This window comes from Petaurus breviceps, unplaced genomic scaffold (genome assembly GCF_028583685.1).
Source record: "Petaurus breviceps papuanus isolate PSGF00001 unplaced genomic scaffold, PetGlider_PUasm1.0 545, whole genome shotgun sequence".
NCBI lineage: Eukaryota > Metazoa > Chordata > Mammalia > Diprotodontia > Petauridae > Petaurus > Petaurus breviceps.
The window spans coordinates 1784319-1797585 of NW_027186366.1; positions in this window are offsets into that span (position 1 = coordinate 1784319).

The following is a 13267-nucleotide window of genomic DNA, read 5'->3' on the forward strand; positions in this document are numbered from 1 at the left end:
TTCATTATAGCAATAACAAAGAATTTGAAGGAACTAGAATAGGCAATGAAGAAACAAAATTATCACTGTTTGCAGATGATATGATGGCATACTTAGAGAACCCTAGAGAATCAACTAACAATAATAAGAGAATTCATCTGGAGCAACAAAAATTTAAAAAAAAACATAAAGGGAACAAAAAATACATGTGAAGAAAAGTGATCTAGTAATACCAGATTTTGAACAATTTTTCAAAGTTGTAATCAGGGAAAAAATCTTATAATGGCTAAGAAATGGAGTGGAATAGATTAGGTACACAAGACACACTAGTAAATCATGATAGTAAACTAGTGTTTGATAAATTCAAAGATCCAAGCTTTTGGGATAAGAACTAAACATTTGATAAAATTTGCTGGCAAAGCAGGAATGCAGTTTGGCAGAAACTAGGTAAAAACCAAAATCTTACACTGTATACCAAGATAAAGTCAAGTAAGTACATAATTTACACATAAAAGGTGATATCACAAGCAAATTAAGTAAGCATGGAAAATTTTACCTCTCCGATTTATGGATAAGGGAAGACTATGTCTAAGCAAAGAATAGAGAAGATCAAGAGAATTAAAATGGATAATTTTGGTTATATAAAATTTAAAAAAAAGTCTTTTGCACAAAAAATGCAGCTATAATTAGAAGGAAAAGAGGAAACCAGGGCAAAAACTGTATAGCCAGGTTCTGTGTAAAAAGCCTCTTTTTTTTTTTTCAAATATATGGAGATTTGAGTCAAATGTATAAGAATATATGTCATCCCACAATTGATGAGTTGTCAAAGCACATAAATAGGCAGTTTTCAGGAGAAATCAAAGCTATCTATAATCTTATGAAAAAATGCTCTAAATCACCACTGACTAGAAAAATGCAAATAAAAACAACTCTGAGGTGCCATCTCACACTTATAAGATTGGTTATCATTACAGAAAAGAAAAATGATATATATTTGTGGGGATATGAAAAACTTGGGACAATCATGTACTTTTTGTAGAATTGTGAACTGATCCAACCATTCTGGATTAACAGTTTGGAACAATGCTCAAAGGGCTATAAATCTGTGCATACCCTTTCACGCAGCAATACCACTATTAGGTCTGTATCTCAAAGAGATCAAAGAAAAAGGAAAAGAACCTATATGTACAAAAATGTGTCTAGCAGCTCTTTTTATGTTGGCAAAGAATGGCAAATTAAGGGCATGCCCATCAATTATGAAATGACTAAACAAGCTGTGGTAGATGATTGTGATTGAATACTATTGTGCTATAAGAAATGAACAGGATAGTTAAAGAAATATTATATGATTACTATCTGTAAATGACAGTTCATTATTTTTGCTTTTTTTTGGAGGGGGAAAGGAAAGGCAAATGGGGTTAAGTGACTTGCCCAAGGTCACATGGCTAGTTTTGTGTTAAATTTCTGAGGCCAGATGTGAACTCCTCCTGACTCCAGGGCTGGTGCTCTATTCACTGTGCCACCTAGCTTCCCCAATAATTCTACTGATTAATACTATGATCCAAGACAGTTCCAAAAGACTTATGATGAAAAATGCTAACCACTTCCAGAGAAAACATTGGTAGAGTCTGAATGTAGAATAAAGCATATTTTCCTTTTTTTTGTAACATGGCTAATATGGAAATATGTTTTACATGATTTCATATGTATATTTGATATCACATTTCTTGCCTTTTCAAGGGGTGGAGGAGATGTGAGAAGGAAAGAATTCAGATAACTTTTAAATGAATGTTAAAAATAATAAAAACTAAATGTTTATTTTATAATTTAAGTGAAATTTTAAAAAAAATCTCAGTGTGATAGGTAATGTTTATGTTTATTCTCCTCTTTACTCTAGAATCCCTTAACCTTGTTGGTGCACATCACTTTTCAGACCTCAGAACTGGACTACTGCTACCACCTGCATTCTGTATACCTCTGAAGGAGCTGCTGAATGCTTCTGGAAGAAGTCCTACAACCAAGCTGACTGAGTCCACTACAGATTTGTTTTCTAGTTTCAAATGGGCCCTCACTGCTGCCTGGCAAAAGTTTTTTTTTTAATCTTCTGAGATCAATTCTCTATTGCATCCTCACACCCTTCATTCTAAAATAAGTCTCCTCTCTTCAAATCACTTTCAAATTCCTCGTCAGCTCCTTCTCACCTGAGGACTTCACCTAATTTTTTCTTTATCAAGAAGATTTAATCTATTTGGAGCTTTGACTCCTCCCCACATCTACTTCTGAAATTCCTGCTGCTTCATTCCCCACTCTCTCCTTTGCTCCAATTTTAGATGAAAAAGTGGTTCTTCTTTCCAAATAAACTCCTCTATTTCTGTCCTGGATCCTGTTCCATTCCATCTCCTCTGGAAACTTGCCCATTCAATCTTCTCTTTCAGAATCTTCAGTGTCTTAACCCACTGGTTCCTTTTCTACTATCTAAAAATATGCTCATGTCTTTCCCATTCTTAAAAAACCCTTTGACTAATCATGGAATGTATTTAAATTATCTCCTGTTTCTATCTTTCCTTTCATATGCAATCCCAGACAAAATTCTTGCCTCCATTTCTTCTTCTCTCAGTAACATCTCATCCATCTACAAGGTGGCTTCTGATACTACTGTTCAACTGCAAATGTTCTCTCTAAGGTTATCATTGATCTCCTAACTGCTAAATTCAATGACCTTTCTTTGGCCTTCATCCTTCTTGATATTTCTGTGTCTTTTTGATGCTATTGATTACTCCTTCCTTCTAGATAATCTTTCTTCCTTATGTATTTGTGACATTCTCTCTACTGTGTATTTTCAAATCTGACTGATCACTCCTTCTAAGACATCTTTGCTGCATTTTTCCATATTTTACCCCCTTTATATCAATTAGTGTAACCTGATGGCTCTGTCTTTGATCCTCTTCTTCCTCTACATTTTCTCTCCTAATGATGTCATTAAGGCTTGTGAGTTCAATGAACATCTCAATGCAGTTCTAGCCTGAATCTTTCCCCTTAGTTTCAGTCCCACACTATCAACACCCTAATAAACATATCTTTTTTCTGTTTACCAGAGGCTTCTCAAACTTAGAATGTTTAAAATAAAAACTCATCTTCCCCCAACAATTCCCCACTTTGCAAAGAACCTATTTCTCCTCCAAACTTTTCTATCTTTTTCAGTGGTACTACTATTCTTCCAGATATTCAGGTTTATGACCTTGAATCTATCCTTGATTTTTATTTTCCAGAACACCTGATACATGGTCAGTTTCCAAGCACTATCTATTCTATCTCCACAACATCTCTTATACGTCTCCTTGTCTCTCTACCACTTTAGTTCAGGCCTTCAGCACCTCTCATTTTATCTATTGAAATAGGCTTCTAATTGGTCCTCCTTCCCCAAGTCTGCCCTCTCCAGGGCAGTCAATAATCAATTGATGTGTATTTATTAAGTAATTACCATGTGCAAGGCACTGTCCTAAACTATGAGGATACAAGTACGAAGAAAGAAACAATATATGTTTGTAATAAGATTACATTCTCATGAAGGAAATAAAAATATATACAGATGTGTGCATATACATACACATTCATAAATATTACATATTATAAATATATAGCTAATAAATAAAAAATATATAGCATATATCTTTTACACAGTTACCAAACTGATCTGGCCAAAACGTTTGTCTTATCATGGCACCTGAGCACTCAAGAAACTTCAGTAGCTCTAGGATAAAATGCAAACTCCTCTGCTTGGTTTTTAATTTTATTTTATTTTTAATTTATGGAATAAAACAGTCATCTCCATAACACAGTACAATAAAAAGATGATTGTGCATGAAATTGCAAATCTAGTATGCACAACTTGCTGTTCCTTTCAAATATGCAATAAAATTATCATGGAATTGTTTTTCCCTGCCCTTGAGATGGCTGAGACAAGAGTAGGTATATGTGTGTTTGTATTATGTATGTATGTATGCATGTATATATATATGTACATGTATGTATGTAAAATGATTCTATTCATACTTCTATTTATCAGTTATTTCTCTGGATGCATATAACATCTTTCTGCATATGTTCTTTATAGTTCATTTATAATAGTCAAAGTAACATATTCACTCCAAGTTGTTTTTAAAACAATATTGCTGTCACTGTATACAATGTTCTCTTGGTTCTCATTGTTTCACTTTTCATTAGCTAATGCGAGTCTTTCCTTTCTTTGGGATTGAAGAGGAAAACAACATTTACATCTGAAGAGGTTTAGAAGTCTTCTGAACTTCCAGAGAGGTAGGGAAACTGGGGCCAGGGTGGAGGAGGGACTTTTTGAAGGATGGACAGATTAAGATTAGGAGGCTGGGGTGAATAGACAAGGAAGGGACTTTCAAAGGGGTGGATAAAATAAGGAATAAGAGGGTAAGAGGAAAGATGAAGCAAGTTGGTTGGGGTGAAAAGATAGGCTGAGAAGAAAAATAGTGAATAAAAATAAGATAGAGGGAAATATACAAATAGTGATTATAATTCTTAATGTGAATTACAAAAAATAATAAAAGGCATTTGGAAAAAAAGTCAAGAATAACAAAAGAGATAATTAAAAATGCAAAGGGAAGAGGTTTAGTAGTACCACATCTTAAACTATATTATAAGGCAGTAATTCTTTTTTGTGGGGGGAAGGCAAGGCACTTGGGGTAAATTGACTTGCCCAAGGTCACACAGTAAGTGTCAAGTGTCTGAGGCTGGATTTGAACTCAGGTCCTCCTAACTCTAGGGCCAGTTGTCTATTCACTGCACCAACTAGCTGCCCCCAAGGTGGCAATTATTTTTTTTTATCAAAAGCTTTAATAACTTCTAGTTTACATCGTTCATTTCTGCAAAATTTTGAGTTACAAATTGTTTCCCCAATTTTCTCCTACCCACCACCCCAATATTGTGATCCCACTGCATATCTCCTCATCTAATCTACTCTTTCCCATATTTTCTCCTATGCCCCTTCCAACTTTCCAGTAGGGCACAGTGGATCTCTATGCCTCAGTTCCTGTATATCTTATTTCTCATTTACATGGAAAATAATCTTGATAATAGTATACACACACACACACACACACACACACACGTGTGTGTGTGTGTGTGTGTGTGTGTGTATTTTAAACATTTGATTTTAAAACTTTAAATTCCAAATTCATTCCCTTCCTCCCTTGTCACCCACTCTTACTGGGAAAATAAGCAATTCAATATAGGTTGTACATGTGTAGCTATGCAAAACATTTCCATAGTAGATATATTGTAAAAGACGGACTATATTTCCCTCCCTCCTATCCCACCTCCCACTTGTTCTATTCTCTACTTTGATCCTGTCCCTTTTTAAAAGTGGTTGCTTCCACCTTCCCTCTCCCTCAGCCTACCCTCCCTTCCATCATACTCCCTCTCATCCCCTTCCCCCCTACTCTTTTGTAGGGTGAGATACTGTATTTAGTGTGTATGTCATTCCCTCCCTAAGCCAAATTCAATGAGAATAAGGTTGACCCCTTCCCTTTTGACTTCCTGTTCTTCCCTTCCATTCCAACAATTCACCCTTACCTCTTCAATATGAGATAGTTTACCCCAATCTGTCTCTCCCCATCTCCTCTCATTATATTCCTCTCTCACCTCTTAATTTCACCTTTTAAGTATCATCCCTTCCCATTAAACTGGTTCTGGGCCCTCTATCTATGTATACTTGTACAAATTTATACACACATTCACATACATATTAATATGCCCATAACCCTCCTATATAAGATATATATATATAATGTATGTGCGTGTATATATACACACACATTTCTATTCTCTTCAATTATTCTCATACTGAGAAAAGTTTCATAAGTTACAATTATCATTTTTCCATGTAGGAATGTAAAAACTTCAACTTTGATAAGTTCCTAATGATTTCTTTTCCCTGTTTGCCTTTTCATGCTTCTCGTGCTTCTTGTATCTCAATGTCAATTTTTTTATTCAATTCTGGTTTTTATCATCAAGAATGCTTGAAAGTCCTCTATTCCACTTAATGACCATATCTTCCTGTGAAACATGATACTCAGTTTTGCTGTGTAGGTGATTCTTGGTTTTAATCCCAGCTCCTTTGACCTCCGGAATATCATATTCCAAGCCCTTCAGTCTCTCTGTGTAGAAGATGCCAGATCCTATGTTATCCTGATTGCATTTCCACAATATTCAAAGTGTTTCTTCCTGGCTGCTTGTAATATTTTCTCCTTGGTATGGGAACTCCAGAACTTGCACATAATATTCCTAGGACTTTTCTTTTTGCAATCTTTTTCAGGAGGTGATCAATAGATATTTTCAACCTCGATTCTAAAACATCAGGGTAATTTTCCTTGAGAATTTCTTGAAGGATGATTTCTAGGTTCTTTTTTTGATCATGGCTTTCACGTAGTCTAATAATTTTTAAATTTTCTCTCCTGGATCTATTTTCACATCAGTGGTTTCCCCAATAAGATATTTCACATTGCCTTCTATTTTTTTCATTTGTTTGGATCTGTTTAATAGTATCTTGATTTCTCATATGGTCACTAGATTACATTTGGTCCAATCTAATTCAAAAGGAATGATTCTCCTCAGTGAGCTTTTGAGATTCTTTTTCCATCTGACAAATTTGGTTTTTTAAGGAATTCTTCTCCTCATTGCCTTTTTGAACATCTTTTGACATTTGAGTTACTCTATTTTTTAAGGTGTTATTTTCTTCAATCAGGTTTTTGACTCTCATTTCATAATTTTCTTCCATCGTTCTCATTTCACTTCCCAATTTTTCCTTCACTTCTCTTATTTGATTTTCAAAATCCTTTTTAAGCTCCTCTATGTCCTGTAACCATTTCATATTTTTTGGAAGCTTTTGGTGCAGGAGTTCTGACTGCACTTTATTCCTCCTGTTCCATGCTTTGATCCTTTTTGTCCCCAAAGTAGGAGTCTAGTGTTTGATTCCTCTGTTTGCTTTGCTTCTCTCATTTACTTATGTTGCCACTAAATTACTTGACTTGTGGGTTTTTTTTGCCACAGTAGGACACTACTAACAGACAGGTGAGCTTTGTACCAAATGCTGGGGTTTTCTCAGCTGCCAAAGTTAGCGCCCTCTCTGAAGCCTCCACATGCTCTAGCAAGTTGGTCACACAACTCAGGACCTCCACCCTAGACTGCAATCCAGATCCAAGTAGGTTAAAGCAAGATCAATTATCCCTCAGACTGGTCACTTGGTCCCCCTACAGTCTGCAGGCCAGGAGCTGAAGCTGCCATATGGCTGCAGCTACACAGCAGCGGCCCCTCAGCTGCTTCTCCCTCCAGGGAATAAAGGCCAACCAAACTCCCAACTCTCAGTTCCCAAAGTCCACACTGCACTGACCTCTCACTTTGTCCTTAGAATCTATGGGTTGATAATTCTTGAAACTGCCACAGCTGCTGGTGCTCTGAAGTCGCTTCAGCCAGCGGCTAGTCAGGCTTGCCCTGGGGCTTAAACCTCACACAGCAGGTCTGGATTTGGCTCCCAGAATGCTGCCCTGGCTTTTCCCTGCTGGCCTGCCGGGCTATCCTCAGCAGGAGGTTAGCTTCTCTGTGTCATTTTGTGGGTTCTGTAGCTCCAAAGTTTGTTCAAAGTCACCTTTTACATGAATTGGAGGTGGTGGGAGCTGGAGCCCAGTGGAAGCCCTGTTTCTACTCTGCCATATTGACTCCACCCCCTAAGGTGGTACTTATTAAAACTATCTGGTATAGGCTAAGAAACAGAAAGGTAGATCAATGGCATAGAGTTTACGTACCATTTGCAGAAGCAAATAAACAAATTAAACTTGTATTTGACAAGTGTAAAACAAGATTTGGGGATAAGAACTCATTTGGGAAATCATCCAATTGGGAAAACTAGAAAGCAATATGGTAGTAACTGGGCATAGATCAGTGTCTTACACCATTTACCAGGATAAGGTCAAAATGGAAATATAATCTAGATATAAATAAATTTTACAAGAAAATTATAAGAATATGGAACACAGTACTTTTAAGACTTAGGGAATAGGTGAATAATTTATGAATTAAAAAAAAGACAGAGAGCAAAGTTAGGTGTAAAATGACTAATTTAGAGTATATTAAATTAAAAGGGGTTTGGACAAATAAAACAAATGTAGCCAGGATCAGGAGGAAAGCATAAAATTGGGGGGAAATTTTTAGAGAGGTTATCGAATTAAGTTCTTTGCTTTGCTTTTAAAATCCTTCACATTTCTGACCCAACGTGGCTTCTTAGACTTGGTCACACATTTAACCTCCTTCCTCTTCCCTGTATAGCATATCTGTCTCTTTGCCTGGGCTCTTCCCCTGTGTCTGAAATGCGCTCTCTCTTCATCTCTATCTGGTAAAGCCTCTCACTTATTTCAAATCCCAGCTTAGATAGAACATACTAGAGGAGGATTTTCCTGATGTCCTCAGTTGTTATTATCTTCCTCTAAAAATTTTTATATTTTCCATATATGTCTGTCTGTCTGTCTTTCTAGAGATAGATAGAGCTATATGTATATATCTAAACCTGTATTTATGTCTATATCTATATTTTTGTATACACAAATAGGTCTGCAGGGGTAGTTAGTAAGTCGATTGTGCAGTGGATAGAGCACTGACTCTGGAATCCGGAAGGCCTAAGTTCAAGTCCAGCCTTAGACACTTAATAGCTGTGTAACCCTAGGCAAGTCACTTAACTCTTTGTCTTATTTTCCTCATCAGCCAAATGAGGTGGTGAAGGAAATGGCAAACCACTCTAGTATTTTTTCCAAGAAACCCCAAATGGGCTCATGCAGAGTCAGACATGACTGAAATGATTGAACAATTAACTCTATGTATTAGAGTTTTAATTAATAACAATTAACTCTTTCTAACCCCACCCCATATCTCATTTTTCAGAGAATGCAAACTTCTTGACAGCTAGGGTCTAGACTGGGTTAGTCTCTGCATTTCTACTGCTTAGCATAGTGCTTGGCACAAAGGAAGTACTCCATTAAAGTTGGTTGGATTGAATCAAATTTTAAAGTAACCTTTCTCCATATTCCCAGACAACATATTTAAACAGAACAAAACAAGGCTAATGTAACAAAACACATATAAAACAAAAAGAGTCTTCACATATGTAATAGGTCAGCTATCTCTCTATAAGATGCTTTATATCTTATTTCTTTTCTATTCCCTCAGTGTTGTTGGAAGAATCTCTTACTCTTTTGCTTTCCTTATGTTAATTAAGATCCAGGACATTCTTGGTCTTGAGCCACAGTGGGGCCTCAAAATGTCTTTGGTTCTCAAAAGTCATGCCAGTGGAGCAGTGGATATGGTAGAGACTACCCTCTCCAAAGAGAGCCTTTCACTTGAGGACCAGCCAAGCTTGTCTCAGGAAGGCATCCCCGCATTACTCATGGCAATGCACCAAAGGAAATAACAACAGAATCCAGGTAGTCAAACCTCCACTGCAAAGGAACACCCAAGTCAGCCTAGCAGACAAGTGGCTGTACAGCTTCTGCTTAAAAACTTTCAAGAAGGAGAATGCCATAACCACTCAAGACATTTCCCTCTTGGGATGACTCTAATTGTTGGAACCTTTGTTGGCTGGTTGTATTGGGTTGTGCTCAGTCACTTTTCCTGACATTTCCTGCTAAAATGCCCTGCTCCATGTTCTGCTCCCAGAAGCAAAGGCAACAGTTCTAATCCCTCTTCAATGAGGATTCTTTTCAAATACATCTAAGAAAGCAATCATCGTGATATATAAGACATACAGCATGTTCCCCCTGAGTCATTTTCCAAGTGAAGTACCTCAACTAATCCCAACATAACATAGACTCAAGCCTCCCATCCCCGACACACTGATAGCTCTCCTCTGGTAACTGGCTAATTTCTCACTGTCCTTTGTAAAGGATCACTGTGGTGATCCAAAAGTGAACAAAGTACTTTATATGTGACCCTTTGAGGGAAGACTACAAAGGAATCTTATTTCTCAAAATGATGCCATTCTTAATGCAGCACTAAAGTGTGTTAACTCTTCTGGTAGTTATTGAAGACCATCTTCTAGAGAGGTTGTGATTTGTGTTGATGGAAAGTGTCCTCACAGACAAAATGGCAAAATTTGATTTTATGGGGAATAGATGAGCTTAGGAACCACGTACACATGCTTGCAAATTTTGTGTGTTCCCCACAGTTTTATGCCTTACTTAAATCCAATAATTCATCTAGGTCAACCCTTCATTGCCCTCTCTAGGCCCCACCCCACGCCATCTTTCTTTTCAGAGCTAGTATTGGTGAAAGTATGGAGTTCAAAGGTGTCCCTGTGCCTACATCCCTGGAGGACACATGACCCTTGAAAAGAGTCATGACTACAATGGCTTTCTTGCCTAGCATCTAGCTCCCTATCTGTTTACTCATTTTTTATTTGTCTTCAATTGTGAGAAAATGTGGAGGTCTGATATATTGCGCAGTCATGGCATAGCTATTGGATTGACATTGTATCTTTCAGATATTGGTGCTGTGTTATCTATGGCCAAGATTGGTTTAAAAAACATTTTTAATTAAAGTCATCATGAAATTAATTCACTGCCTTGCTAATGATCAGGAAATATGGTTCTAAATTCCAAAGTGAATTAGGAGATAAGGATTTGGCAAAACCTCTTCTCAGCTTGCTGGATATCATGACATGCACTCTTGACAGTTTTCTTTTTCTTTCAAAGTTGAGTGACGTTTAAGAAAGTATTTGCAAGTTATGAAAAGTAGAGAGAGATATACAACTTTCAAAGTCTGTGACAACCCTACTGAGATGGAATGATGTAGTCTGATAGGAGATCCCCTCCAGATTCCTTTGAATCCCCCAAAGGAATATTCAGACAGAGGTGGGGATGGAACAACCATTTTGGGGGCTAGAATTATTTCTTAACCTTCTTAATTGTGCCTCCTATTCTTCAAAAAAAACAGAAGCATTTATTATAGTTACAGAAATCTCTCTATTTTGACCTTAAATCTTCCTTTCTCTCTAATAATCTAAACAATAGATATTCCATTGCAATTATGTTTTATACACCATAGAAAAAGTAAGGAGTCTATTAGGCTGTCTGTTCTTCCATCCTCTGCCTTGGCCTTTACTGTCAAAGGAGGGCAATTGAAATAGATTACTTCTCTGACCCATTAGGGTCACTATTTGGGATTTGACAGAAGAATAGGACAGTCACTATCTTTCCTCAAAAGAACTTTGTAATCTTTTGGGCAGGCAAACACAGAAACACAATCAACTACAGAACATGATATGGCATACATTCAATAACTGAGATGAGCCATTGCCTTTCACAAGAAGTTAGTTGGATATAATTGAAAGCGCGACAATGTTGGAAACATAACTCAACTCAAGCCACCAACACCTATTATTTGATGATCTCAGGGGACTAGTCCCTTACCCCCCACCCCAATGCTCAGGGTTATCATCATTAAATTGAGAGTAATAATAGTAATAGCAATAATAACCAAGGACCACTATATTCTAAGCTTACTGTAAGGAAGAAGGAAATGATGCAGTAGGGTAGAGCATGGTACATAGGGTCATATGTGCTCATTAAAGGTGATGTTTTTGCTTGACTCTTCACATTCTTTTGTCATAAGAGAAGGTCCAATCTGAATGGAGTGGGAGAGTTCCAGATGTGACTGTTACATAATGACAATAGCATCAATAAAACTTTTTAAAAAAGAAATGTAACATATCAAAAATTCTGTGAAATGATGCTTAAAATCACAAATAATGAGAAACAGATTCCAAGAGCACTGGGATTTCACCTTACAACCATTAGACTAGCAAGTGTGATGGAAGATGAAAACTGTAAATTTTGAAGGAGCTATGAAAAGACTGAAACACTAGAGTATTATTGGGGGGATTGTGAATTAGTCCAACCATTAAGGAAAACAACTGGAAGTTATATTAGAAAAGTCACAGAGGCAGATCCAAGATGGAGGAGTAGAAAGAAGACTTCCGCATGGCTCCTGCTTCCACCTCCTCCAATTCATGTAAAAAATGACTCTAAACAAACTTTGGAGCTACAAAATCCACAAAATTAGAGAGAGAAGCTAACTTCCCACTGAAGACAGCCTGGCAGGCTGGCAGGAAGGGGCTAGTACAGCACTTTGGGAGATGTGCCTAGCTCCTCGTGAGCTGCAGGTTTTAGCCTCAGGGTAGCCACAACCAGCCACCAGCTGGAGGGACTTCAGATAACCAGCAGATGTGGAAGTTTGCAGAATTATTAAACCATAGGTGCTAAGGACAAAGTGAGAGGTTAGTGCAGTGTGTACTTTGGGAATTGGGAGTCCAGAAGTGCAATCTGGCCTTTGCCCCCTTAAGGAAGAACCAGTTGAGGCATGGTGGCCATGCAGCCACCACAGTGTAGCTGCTTCAAAGTTCCCAGCCTGCAGATTATAGGGGGACCAAGTGACAAGTTTGAGGGGTAATCCCTCTTGCTGTAACCTGCTTGGATCTGGATCACTCTCTAGGGTGGAGGTCCTGGGGTGTGTGACAAGTTTGCCATAGCTTGTGAAGGCTTCAGAGAGGGCAGCCAATTAATAGCTCCAGCAGCTAAGAAAACCCCACTTAATTGGGGAAAAAAAGATCTCCCCTCTGGTAGCAGAGTTCTACTGTGGCAAAAAGCTCAAAAGTCAAGTAATTGAGTGGCAACATGAGAAAGCAAAGGAAGCACAGCCATCTGACTTTACATTCCTATTTCAGGGACAAAAAGGATCAAAGCATGGAACAGCAGGAAGACAGTGAAGTCACAACTCCTGTACCTAAAGCTTCCAAGAAAACTGTGAGCTAGTTACAGGGCATAGAGGAACTTAAGAGGGATTTTGAAGGTCAAATAAGAGAAGTAGAGGAAAAATGGGAAGAGAAATAAGAATGATGCAAGAAAATTATGAAATAAGAGTCCACAACCTGACTGAAAAAAATAACACCTTAAAAATAGACTACTTCAAATGACAAAAGAGGCTCAAAAAGGCAATGAGGAGTAGAATGCTTTAAAAATCCAAATTTGCCAGATGGAAAAGACATCTCAAAAGCTCAATGAAGAGAATCATTCCTTCAGAATTAGATTGGAGAAAATGGAAGTTAGTGACTTTATTTGAAATCAAGACACTATTAAATAGGTTTCAACAAATGAAAAAATAGAAGGCAATGTGAAATCTCATTGGAAAAACCACTGACCTGGAAAATAGATCCAGGAGA